Consider the following 13,747-nt stretch of genomic DNA (forward strand, 5'->3'; position numbering starts at 1 on the left):
GTCAGTTGTTTCAGTACTTTGTCGCTGATGCTACACGGAATACAGTCTCTTACTTTTCTTTCAATTGCAAGGTCCCTGCTCGGCCACCAATAGTCTCTCTCAGCCTTTGTTTGGTCCTGGTGATGCCCAGGTGGCCATTGTGAGCCATATTTATCAGATTCTCTCTCACTGTCGCAGGAGGTACCAATCTCGTCCCCCTGAACAGGCATTCATCGACTACGGACAGTTCATCTTTGACAATCCAGAACGGCCGCAGAGCCTCATCTTGTTAATCTTCATGTTTCCTTCTGTCTTTTACTCTTTTGTACACCTCATCCAAGACTTTGTCTTTCTTTAGTGCACTTTTCCATGTTTCTTCTCCTATCGCTCTCTGGATGGCGCACACATTTTCCATTTGATGGTCATCCATTTCATAATCCGCCTTGTCATGCGCTTCATTCGCCTAATTTTCTTCCACAAGCCTTGACAAACAGTCTGCTGCAAAATTACGCGTTCCAGGGACGTACTTAACACAGAAGGTGTATTCCTGGAGACCGACCACCCAACGCCTGATCCTGCTAGAGATCGCATCCAGGCCCTTCTTGCTGAAAACCTCCACCAATGGCTTGTGGTCAGTACGAAGAATGAACTTTGTGCCCCACAGGAAATCCCTGAATTTGCCCAATGCCCAGAATACTGCCAAGGCTTCCTTTTCGATCACAGAGTAGTTGTTTTCTGACTTCTGAAGGGATCTTGAGGCGAAAGCTATTGTTTCTTCTCCGTCTTTGCTTACTTGAGTGAGGACCGCTCCTAGCCCTTTTACGCTTGCGTCGGTGGTGACTAATGTCGCACGGTTGGGTATGTAAGACTTTAGACTGGGTGCTTCTGCAAGTGCATTCCTCACATCCTGAAACTCTCTCTGACACTACTGACTCCAGTTGAACACCGTCTCCTTTTTCAGCAACAGCCTGATAGCATATGTCCTTCCTGCAAGGTTCCGTATGAATTTGCCGTAGAACTCCAGCATTCCCATAAAGGACTTGATTTCGTCCTTGCTCTTTGGGGCACCAAGTTTACAATGGTGTTCTGGAGCTCCGCTTTGGGACGGATTTCTTCTGCTGTCACCTTGTGTCCCAAGAAATCCAGTTCCGCGCAGCCAAACACTCACTTTTCTCTTCTCACCGTTAGTCCTTGCGACCTAAAACTGGCCAGCACTCGTCTCAGCCTCTCATCATGCTCCTCATGGTCTTTGGCAAATACAAGCACATCGTCCTGGTAGCATACAACACCAGGAATTTCTTTCAAGATATTCCCCATGAGCCTCTGAAACACGGCTGCCGCAGAAACCAACCTGAAGGGCATCCTCTTGAACTTGTACGCGCCCATGGGCGTCACAAACGCTGTGAGTTCTTGCGACTCTTCGTGCAGCTTGGTCTGAAAGTAAGCTGAAGTAAGGTCAAGTGTGGAGAATATTCTTGCACCCTCTAGCATGCTCATCATCTGGGTGATGTTGGGCAGTGGGAATCGGTCGACCACGTCCTCTTTGTTCAAAGCCCTAAGATCAATGCACAGCCGAACCGGCCCATCTTTTTTCTGGGTGGCCACGATAGGTGCCAGCCATTCCGTTGCTTCCACCGGTTCGATGACTCCTGCTTTGCACAGTTTTTCGAGTTCCGTCTTCAACGCTTCTTGGATGGCAATGGGTAGCTTCCTGACCTTGGCCACTACCGGCTTCGCGTTTTCTTTCAATTTGATCTTGTGGCAGTAGTTCTTCAAACATCCAAGCTCTTCACTGAATACCTCCTTGAACTCTGTCACTAAATCTTCCTTTTGCTCTTGTATCTCCTGTATTAAGATTTGGGGATTGCTATTAGGATTAAGATAGATCCTCAACTCCTTCTGTGCCTGCCAACCCAAAATGTTATCCCCGACTGTAGACACATACACCTTAGACACTGTTGTCCTGTCCTTGTATTCAATTTTGTCCCAAAAGTAACCTTTCATTGAGATGGGGCCACCAGCATACCCCCCGGGCCGCAAATCCATTTTCCTCAAGATTATCCTCCCCTTGGACACCCAGGAGAATTCTTTTGCACCGATGATTGTTATTCTAGAACAGGAATCAAACAATGCTTCCAAATCAGTACCCCTTACTTTTATAGTGTCTTTAGGGCTGCAGACCTGACCTTCATCAACTATTTCTTCACATGTAGTGTCTTTGAGGTTGCAGATCTAACCTTCGCTCACTCGCACAACTATTTCGTCACATACTGTGTTTGTCCTGTCTCTACCCTGTCTACTGAATCCCTGTCCACTCTTGCAATACTGCCTGAAATGACCTTTCTTTCCGCACTTGTTGCATGTGAACTTGAGGGCAGGACACTCTTTGTCATTGGCCAGGTGCCCTTGCTTACCACGGGCCTCATTTATGAAAAGTGACGCATCGCTGCGTGAAAACAGCGATGCGTCACTTTTCACTGCGCACTCCTCGCGACACCAATGATGCATCATATTTGATGTATGACGCATCATGTCGCAAGGACTTACAGATACGTCAGTATTTCTGACGCATCTGTAAGCGCAAAAGTGACGCATTGCTGGAGTGTGTTACAAAAGTGACGCAACTCCAGCAATGCGTCCTTTCACATGGGGAAAGCCCCATGTGAAAGGGCTTGCGTCAGTCTTACGCCTGCTGTGAGGCAGGCGCAAGATTTTGACACAACAGCATCCTAAAAGTGACGCAGTGAAATCTCATAGATTTCACTGCGTCACTATTACGAGGCTTTTTGCGGGGGAACGCCCCCTCTGCATACATTATACCTGACGCAGGTATAATGTGGCGCAGGGGTTTAAAAAATGACGCATCTACCTAGATGCATCACTTTTTAAATATGGCGCAACAAGGCGCATTTTGTACGCCGCTGGTGCGTCACAAAAAGTGACGCATCAGCGGCGCATAACTGACGCAAGGCCTCATAAATAAGGGCCCACATCTATAGCAGGTACCCTTGAATGACCATCTCAATTTGTTCTCTTTCTGCTCTTTACTCACTATTTTCTGGCCCTTGATCACAAACACAGCCTCACATTCAGTCACAACTTCGCTTACTTTAGGTTTGCCGTCGCTTCTTTTCTCACCAGTGTCCTGCTTTATTTCACTGACGCACTGCAACATGTGCTCCACTTGTTTTGCTACTATTAAGACCTCCCTCAGGGGTGGGTCATCCTTCAGCCACAACTCCTCACGTACAGGCTCCATCCTGCAAGCTAGCACAAACTGGTCCCTGATCCTTTCCTCACTTGCGCCACCAAACTTGCATGTTGCAGCTAGTCTTCTTAGCTCAGAGACAAAATCCTCAATAGATTCCCCTTCCTTCTGTACTCTTTTCCCAAAATGATATCTCTCCCTTATGGTGCTAGTCTTTGGGAGATAGTGCAAATCTAATTTCTTCAAGCTTACTTCTAGCTCATTTAGACCTCTTTCTTCCTGCGTCCCTAGATCTGGGAGGTGATCTAAAACCTCTTCTCCTTCTGCTCCTAGGTAATACGCCAATAATGCTACCTTCCTTTCTAGCCCAAGATTTGGGCCACACACAGTAGCATAATTTAAGAACACTTTTTTCCACTTTTTCCACTGAATTGCAGGTTCCCCATGGTCAGTCAGGAAGAAGGGTGGGGGTGTCACACTCTATATGGTTTCAATGTCACTGAAATCCTAAGAGTCACTATTGAAAGTTTAGTACTGGGTACTATGGGGTATAAGAAAGAACAGTAATACTCTTAATCTCAGTAATAAAGCAATGTACATGCACCTTTCCAAGGTGATTTCCGCACAGAATCAACAAATACTGTAACCTTACAGATAGTATTCACAAAACATTTTAAACCACTGGGTGGCACTGTGGCGTACAAGTCCGTTCACACAGAGGCAAATTATTAACTTGAAGTTTGCCCTGTTGTTGTTCATGCACAGGACGTTACCAGTCTGAGGTGGATGGCCCACTGTTACACTTCCTTGCCACGACAGTGATTTCCAGCAAAGCCTACACCCCTGTGAGCAGATGCCGAACGATAAGTGGGAGAAAACACGAGTAAGTTTACAGGTTGTACGAAGAGTCAGGTTCTCTATGCGGTTGCGGTATCAAAATCGTGATGTCTAGGCTCGCATGAGTTTTAGGATCCACGATGCACCTCTGAGTAGCGCGCTGCTCGCACCACCCGTCACCTCAATACATTAAATCCAGTCAGGGCGTTAAAACTGTGGCCTGCGTCTCTACGCGCAGACGTGATCGGGCTAGTGACAACGCAAAGGGTGGTGCAGATGCGACAACTTGTCAGGCAAACATCACACCGCTACACGCCGTCGGCACTTCCTACTGCCTTTCCTCCACGTAGCACGCCTAGCGCTCTGCGGACACCTCAGGCAATCCAGTCCGCCTCCTCCTGTCCGATGGTCTCAGCTGGCGCTCCTAAACCGAAAGGATGTCCAACTCCCACTTATCTCCACAGCCGCTCCACACACTGCCGTGACATCTGCCACAAGTTCACGCTCAGTGCGCTCTTCACTAATAGGTACCGGCACAGTGCGCCTGTAGACAGCTGACAATCCAAGACGTGAATTTTTCCTTGTCACGAGCCGGAACTGGTTCTTGACACACCTCGCACTCCCCTCAGATGTCAAACCCGCTGCCGCTCCTCACCACAATTCGATCGCAGCACTTCAGTCTGCCTCAGGAGCATACGAGTTACTCTTCTCCAGGTTCGCTGCACTTCCAGACCTCACGGGCGTGTTGAGGTCGCTGTCCTCGAATGACCCTCGTCGCCAGTGTGGTATTGGTCACAAGTGCAGACACGTTAGATTAGGAGTCAAGCAGGCGTTTATTCAGGTTCAAATATCAAAGGATAAACAGCGACCCCAGCCACAGCAATGGCCACAACAGGTGGCAGCTTCACTCTGCCCACCGGTGCTCGCCTTGGAACGCTGGTCGCGGTGACATTCTAAGTGATGTCACCGCGAGCAGCTCCATTACATGCGGAGACGCCGGGGAAAACAAGGTGGGAGATACCACACTAAGTGTCCGTAAGTAATTGTGGGTATTATTTTGGCCCTGAGTACAGTCAACATGGGCTCCATCAATGGACTAGGTAGACGATAGCTCAGTTGTCTAAGGGCCAGAATTATTTTGTTGATTCGCGGCCTTAGCTCCCTTGTATGTTTGTACGCTGTGGCCCCGTCTGTTAACCTTACCCCAAAATAATTATAGGCAGTAGATGTTCTGATTCGATACTCGCCAAGGGACCATGTTGTTTGCTTTTTATGGGGGTATTTACCAAAGATGATTATCTTTGTTTTGTTTTCATTGATTTGCAGACTATTTTCCTGGTTGTACACTGCCATACTTTGTAATGCTCTTTGGAGCTCCACCCTAGTGTGATCCATGATCACTCTGTCATCTGCATATTGGAGAGTGCCCATGGTCATCTGGCCCAATCTTGGAGGTACTAAACAGGCGTCTTTCAGAGCGGGCCCCAGGCCTGTTGTGTACTGATTAAATAGTAGAGGGGCCAGATCACAATCCTGCTTTAGCTCGGTGTTGGGGCCGATTCTTGAGGTTACCGATGTTGTGCTGAGTTTGACCCAAACCCATGTTCCCTCATAAAGGGCTTTTATGGCCTTTAAAAGGGGGAGAGGATCCCCCAGGTTTCAAGCTTTTCCCATAATCGACAGGGTTAACTCTGTTGAAGGCCATGAAATAGTCCACAAAGCAGCAAAACAGGGGGGGCTTGTTGCTCGTTGACACTTGCTTCGAGAGGTAGGATACCGCTAAGATGTTGTCCATAGTGGAGCTGTTTGCCCTGAAGCCAGTTTGATAGGACGGGAGGATGCCATTTTTGTCCACCCAGTCTTCTAGGTCCATTAATAGTAAGCGGGCGTAGATCTTTGCTACAATGTCAATCAGGGCTATGAGCCTGTAATTGGAAGTGTTCGAATGGTCACTCTTCTTGTATATTGGACACAGAATAGAACCTCTCCAGGATTTTGGAACGGTTGAAGTGAGATATGAGTAATTGAATAGTGGACCTGGCCCAACTGAGGGCCTCATTTTTTTTTTACATATCGCAGGATTTGCAACCCCATTGCGCTTTCCGCCAAAATTATAACAAATTAAATGCTTTTTTTGGCCCTGGGGGTGCTTCTGGGACCCCCTGAACAGGCCTGGCGGGTCAGGGTGTTTCTACCCTGCCCCCTTCTCTTGTTTTTTAATATTTATTTTACTGTTTTCTTGTGAATCAGTTCTACTGAGTTACAAGATGGCTACCAACACTTCCTGGTTTGGAGTGTTGGCAGCCAATCAGAGTGAAGCTCGTGCTCGGGAGGGGTCGCGACTCCTCTGCGTCCATAGATATCGAAACTTTTTCATTTTCAAATTTCTCAGGAACTACTGAACATATTGGTAAAGCCGTGAAGGTTGCGCGTTTCAGCCAGCCCACTCCACTTACGCTTACAGGGAGGGAACTACAACGCTACATGTCCCAGGTCTTCCCTGTAGTGATCTGCTGATCACAGGTCTGGTTGTCAGCATGTCACAGCCACTCCCTCACCGCAGGTTTACACGCACACCACACCCATGCAGCACAGACATCACAGGACATGTGACCCTGACAATAAAAAGGACTGGGCGCACATTCTCAACGCCATTCCACTCTCTATTTGGGTGTATCCCTGTAGTTATTATGTTGGTGGCAGCCAAGGCACTTTGGCCGACACAGGCCTCTCACAACGTGGCAATGACTTGAGATGCACAGAGTTGGTGGCGGCCCAAGCACTTTGCCCAACACTGGCCTCCTGTCACGCGGCGATGACTTGAGGTGCACAGAGTTGGTGGCAGCAGAGACACTTTGGCTGACACAGGCCTCCCGCCACGTGGCAATGACTTGAGCTGCACTGAGTTAGTGCCACCAGAGCAGAGCGGGTATGCAGCCTGCGTTGATGCATAGGCCTTGATACACATCCTGGAAATCAAGACACGATTTGAATTGTGAGCTCAGCTGGACTGCGTGTACGCCAAAGGCAGCTCTCTCTACAGACATGACTCGTTGGTGCTGTAAAGCAGGATGCACTGGGGGCCTGTGCTGTGGAATCCAGCTTCAGCTGAGGAGGTTGCTCTGGCAAGTGGTGGGCCCTCTGGGAGACACGCCGGTAGCTGCAGGTGAGCATTGATGTCTGGGTGCGCAGCGTCGGGCAGTCATTGGTGTGCGACGGACTGGTCTGGGGACCAGGGCTGGGATGTTTGTGAAAGATGTAGGAATAATGCATACTGCCTAAAAAGTTTGCGACAACATTAGTGTACAGGCCCCAGTGGTCCAAGTTTGCCTTCACATTGTTGGAATGCTTGTGGTTTCTGTTGCTGTTACTGTGTGCAGTTTTGGAAGGGGACACAAGTAGTGCATGTGTGCAGTCAGTTGCCCCAACACGTGCAGGAAGCCTGCAATGGCATGGTTCCCTTGCTTGGTCTCCAGCTGTTCCTACGCAGTGTGGGTGAAGTAAACATGCGGGTGTATCAAGCTGAAACAAACCGTGATGCTTACAGGTATGATAAATCCTGCATAATGAGACCGTAAGAGAAGGTTGTGTGGTTGTATTGATCCCTATCTTTCCTACAAAGGTTACAACCACATGAACTTCTGTTAGGGTCATTTTGTGCAGGATTGATCATACCTGTAACTAAGCATTCTTGTTTGTCCAAGTGCAATACATTGTATCATATTACGTTTGTGACCATACTCTTGCTTGACCATTGTCTTCCTTTTTCCAACAGGTTTCTGAATAGAGAGTTTTGGAATTTTTATGACGATCTACAGTGATTTTGATCCACAAGTTGATGTTCCCTGTTGGGAATGTCAGTCAATCTTTGATGTTTTTGTGTTGTTAATTTAGGTTTTTCTAATAAAGTACTGTTTTTCCACTACTGTTGACTACTAGTGGTCATGACCTGGCGCATCCCCATTTCAGTGACTACAATCTTGGATCTGGAGCACAGAAGCGTCAAGCAACCGCTGGGGTTGGGGTTGGTTGTGCAGGAATACTACGAATTGGGACAAGCGGCGGTGAGGATACAGGGGCCCTACGTTGCTTTTGTGGACATGCATCCAAGACGTGTGACGTAGTTTAATTAGGCTGGCTAGGAGACTACTATGACTCTCGCGGTTGTTAGTTGGAAGGTACCAGAGGTCAACAGGTGCAGCACAGTCAGCAGCTTTGTCTGTGGAAGGATGTTGATTGTCCTCTTAGTTGGTACTGTCAGCCTGTGGGCAATGTGGCAGTGCCCACCAACTTGAGAATGGAGCGATAATTCTTTCGCCACTTTTGCTGTGCTAAAGTGCCAATAACACAGCAATAATTCCCCACTGTTGGGTTATAGGGTGACTCTAAAATGAGCCCTTGTGTTTATTAGGACTTTGTTGTAGCTACATGTGAATCACAAGAACATAATGATAAAAAATCAAGAAAAGTGGGCAGGGAACAAACACCCTGACCCCCTAGGCCTGCTCAGGGGATCCCACAAAAACCCCTCGGGCCCAAAAATTTTTACATTTTTTATTTTTAAAGCCACTGGGTGCACGAATCTGGACAAAAAGAAAATGATGGGGTGTATTCTCAAGGACTTATCGCTGGGTTATCGCACTTTAGAGTAACAAAAGTTGTGAAAGAATTATCATCCCATTTTCAACCTGGTGAAAACTGCTGATATAATCAGTTTTGAGCGATAGCTTCCGCAAAAAATATCACCACGAAGGAGAGCGACAACTGATGCTAATGATATGCACAGTAGGCATTCCTGTGCAAAAAAACCATGAAAACAAAACTTCCAGATATTTTCAACGACCATCCAAATCTGCGATGTGATACAAAAACAGGCAATAGCCCGTGTTAGCAGTAAGAATGTACCGTCTGCCTTTTACTGGTGTAAAGCAGAACGACTACCTACAGTATGAAAGGGAGCCCAGACCAGAGCCACATCTGAAGACCAACACATGTCATAAAGCTACTGATCATGCCGCTATGACCTCAAAGAAGGCCACAACACCCACCACCACCACCCCCAGGACCTTCCCGCTGAACCACCCCCCACAATCCCTGAGGCAGCGCAGAACAGGATGGGAAACAACCTTTACAAGGCAACTTTTACAACGCAACACCATTACAATGAAACTTTTACAATGCAACATCCATTCCAACGCATGCCATTACAATGCAACCATTACAACGCCTGACACTACAATGCATACCACTACAACGCATGTCATTTCAACGCAGTCATTACAACGCATACCATTACAATGCATACCATTACAATGCATAGTACCCTTACACTATCCAACACTTACCCTACTGTTGCACCCCCTGGAGTTAGAATAGTAATTTTTACCCCTACACTATCCAACACTTACCCTACTGTTGCACCCCCCTGGAGTTACAATGGTATCTGTTGTAATGGTATGTGTTGTAAAGGTAGTATGCGTTGTAATGGAATGCGTTGTAAAGGTAGTTTTGTGAAATGCGTTGTAATGGCATGCGCTGTAATGTAATGCGTTGTAATGGATGTTGTGTTGTAAAGGTTTCGTTGTAATGGCATGCATTGTAAACGTATGCGTTGTAACGACATACATCCAACAGGACAGCAAACCTTCCCAAAACGGCATGGCCCCTCAGCCACACGATAGCTGAATTTTGGGAGAGGTGGGAACCAAGTATGTGTGAAGGAGGCAAGTCACCTGTCAATAACAATGCACATAACGCCAAGTGTAACAGTAATGTGCTAGACAGACCTCACTATGCAGAGCACAGACCTCTCCATGTCTGCATATACTGCTGGTGCTTGTAGTGTTGTGGCAGTGGACGCAACCATGTTACCTCATACATTGGGGAAGATCTGTCATGTAGCTGTGTCGTCCCCCCTGTATGCGCAAGCGGAGTGGGCTGGTATAAACGTACGCCACTCCAGCATAGGAGTGTGAATAAATAGGCCAAGTCTCTTCATGTGGTTCATTTCTGGGAAGGCCAACGCGTCTGCCATAGAGTCAGCTCTCACCCTGCCATTAGGCCACCTCCATGACCGCCAGCCTCCTAAACAGAGGTCATCTGCGAACCCAGCGGCACAGCACCGCAGAGTTCAGACTACTGCCTTCGATGTACACTGTGGACAGCAGGGCTCACAATTCAGATCAAGTTGCGATTGCAGATGACGCAGTCCAGTAGGCTACAGACATTTCTACCAGTGTGGTCCGCCCGGAGCATGCATCATTGCTGGCTGTGCACACGCTGAGTGCTTCAGGTGCCACTTACTGTGCAGTTCAACTCAATGCCACATGCCTGTGGGCCCTTACTGACCACTGCCTCCGGCCTACCCTGCAGTCAGCAGGGCTCACAATTCAAATTCAGTCTTGATTCATTAATTTCAAAGTCCAGTCGGCAACTAACTATAACTTTCCTGAAACCTACATATTTCGACAATGTATTCCATACATATTTCATCTTTTGTTCCATACGCCTATACTGCGGTCAACAGGGCTCACAATTTGAATTCAGTCTTGATTTATAAATTGCACAGTGAATTTTACTCTATGTCCTCGGATTTTGTCAAGAGGAAGTGACACAAGGCATTCCTCAATGTCTGTGCTGACTACTGCCTTCCATCTACACTGCGGACAGCAGGGCTCATAATTCAGATCGAGTCGCCCGCACCACGCATCATCGCTGGCTGCGCACACGCTGAATGTTTCTGATGTCACTAACTCAGTGCACCACAAGTCAACATCATGTGGTTGTGGGCCCCTGTTGACTGCTGCCCCCGGCCTACACTGCCGTTAGTAGGTCTCATACATATCCAATTCAATCCTATCCTGCAAGGACATGCCATCATCGCTGGCTGCGCACACGCTGAGCTTTTCGGGTGCCACTAAATTTCCAGGATGTGCATCACAACTCATGGACATTTATGATTGGCTTTCATGCTGTAGACACCGGACACAACAATGTCACCTCAGGCAGCAGAAATATCCCGAAGGGACATTAACAATTTCTTCACATGAGCACGCTCATCTCTGGTGCCCCTACCTCAGTGCACCACAAGTCATGGACCCTTTAAAATACAATCTTTTGTGTGTGATTTAAGATCTGGTGCCCATACCCTAGTGCACCACAAGTCATGGACCCTTTATGATTGAATCTTGGTGTGTGATCCGATGATCACTGTTGGAGTTGTTGCCAGCACCAACCATTCTTTGAGGGCTGGCTTACACTCACCCCACACACATCCAGCACAGACATTACTGGACATGTGACCCTAGTAATAAAAAGGGGTCGAGCGCACATGCATGTAGCCAGTTCCACTATCTAACTGTGTCCGTGTGTTCATTATGTATGCATGTTGGCCCTGGACCCTACCACATTACATTGTGCTGTTGACTGCGCACGCAACTATGTTACCTCTGGCAGTGGGGAAGACCTTTGTTATGTAACTTTGTCTGGGTCATTCTACGAGTACATGGGTAGAGACTGGAGTACTGCAAGGAGAGTGTATGGTCAATGTATAAGGGCTTGGAGATTGGCAAGGGATTGGATAAATACATTTGTTGGCTGAGCCTAACCCCCGAGCACAAGCTTGGTTCTAATTGGCTGCCAACCGGTTTCAACCCCAGGCGGAGCATCAGGGCTGCAAGCCAAGTCTCAGGAGAGCCAACACTACACACGGAGCATGAGTAAGCACCGCTCCGGTTCCTGAGGCACCCGCCTTCTTTGCTATGGAATGCCCACAGCCTTTGCTGTAGTACCTTGGGTTTCTGCCCACTAAAATCTGGGCCACTGGTTAGCAGGAATACGGCGCGGATACCTGGAAAAAAGTCCAGGAGCTTGGAATTCTCATTGTGGTATACTGCATTCTCATTCAGTGGATACCATCCGAGGTCGTTAATCTCTGGATCAAGAAATTCTGACTGTTGGATCCCCAGAGTCCCTTCCACTGGATCCCCTAAAACAAGCTGCTGTGTCCGTGGAGCACAGGTAACAAAAGGCCTAGAAGCCTGTCTGCAAGATATTCCCACTCTACAGCTGGATCATTGACATACGGCGGATAGAATCTACGGAATTCTGTAAGCGTAAGCGGACTGGGCAAAGCCGGCTTACGCCAGTCAGGGGCGCTACTAGAACCAAACTTAGGGGAAGGCTGACAAAAAATGTCGGGGGGGGGGCTAATTCTTCAAGTCATGGGCAGAGTGGAGATGCATGGGCTCTAAGAAGGGGTGAAAACACAACAAAGCCTCATTTACTGGTAAATGGTCTTTTAAAGACCTGTGAAGTACTCGGGTGCCACGCTGAGAGCCACGCACCTAGCGCGTTTACACTAGGGGCCGCGCTAAGAGCCGTGCACCCAGCGCATTCACACTAGGTGGTCGCGTTGAGAACCACGCACCCAGTGCGTTCACACTATGGGGCCGTGCTGAGCCCCGCGTTAGGATCGCCACTCCAAACTTTCTAAAAAAATAAATGGTCCACTTCAATTAATTTATATTTGCCCTGTGGACCCCATCCCCTTGGGCACGCCCAATTCTTGAATGTTTTTATTAATCATTAGGAAGGGGGGCCGCATTGTCCCTCTTCCCTTGTCCACTTCTAGCCCCGGGGACCCCATACCCTGAAGTATGGCTTCCAACACTTTCTGGTTTGGAGTGTTGGCAGCCAGTCACTGTGAAGCTTGTGGTCGTGGCACCCAATCACAGTGGATCTCGTGGTTGGGAGGGTGCGCAAGCCCACCGCTGCCCCAGATATCAAAACATTTTTTTTTTATTTCTCAGTAACTACTGAGCGGATTTACACCATTTTAAAAAAAAAAGTGCTTTCTGAATCCAGCACTACCTTTTTGCCAGAATTTGGTGTAATTCTGTTCAGCAGTTTGGGCTGTAGCCTTGGCTAAAGTTTCCTATGGGAAATTGATTTTTAGACTGTTATTTTTTGAATTTCTTAACAACTACTGAGCAGATAAGCCATTTAAAATATGTAGCTTTCTGAACCAAGCACTACCTTTTTGCCAAATTTGGTGTAATTCCGTTTAGCAGTTCGGGCTGTAGCCTGTAGTAAAATTTCCTACCACCATGGGAGGAAGATCCTTCTCCTACCTGGCAGCCAAGACTTGGAACTCCCTCCCCATCCCCTCCGTCTTTCCCAAGACCACCTCTCCTTCAGGAAGCAACTCAAGACCTGGCTGTTCGAGCAGTAGCAGACCCCTCTCCCCCAAGCGCCTCGAGACCCTCCGGGTGAGTAGCGCGCTATACAAATTCCTTGATTGATTGATTGAAATTACCAGGGAGAAAACACTTTTTGGGACCCCCCTTTTTTCTCAGCTCCCGCTTGACAAATCACCCCCAAACTTTGAGGATTGGATCTGACCTGGATAGACATTTTTTTTGGAGGATTTTGCAAACAATCGTCAAATGACACCAAAGTTATTAGCAAATCAAAAAATGCTTTTCCTATGGAAACTAGGGGGCATATTACCAAGCAATAGCGATAATTATCGCTATTGCTTGGTTAGCGAGAAAAAATTATCGCCGAGCTGCGGCGATTTTTATCGCAGATAAACCTTGGTATTACCAAGGTTTATCGCAAATGCGATAAAAATCGGCAATAATGCATGAATATCGCTGAAAAATCAGCGATATTCAGGCATTACCGAGCTAATGCTTTTAGCCATGTTATCCACCTCCCATT

Source organism: Lissotriton vulgaris, chromosome 11, assembly GCF_964263255.1.
Source record: "Lissotriton vulgaris chromosome 11, aLisVul1.2, whole genome shotgun sequence".
Taxonomy (NCBI): Eukaryota; Metazoa; Chordata; class Amphibia; order Caudata; family Salamandridae; genus Lissotriton; species Lissotriton vulgaris.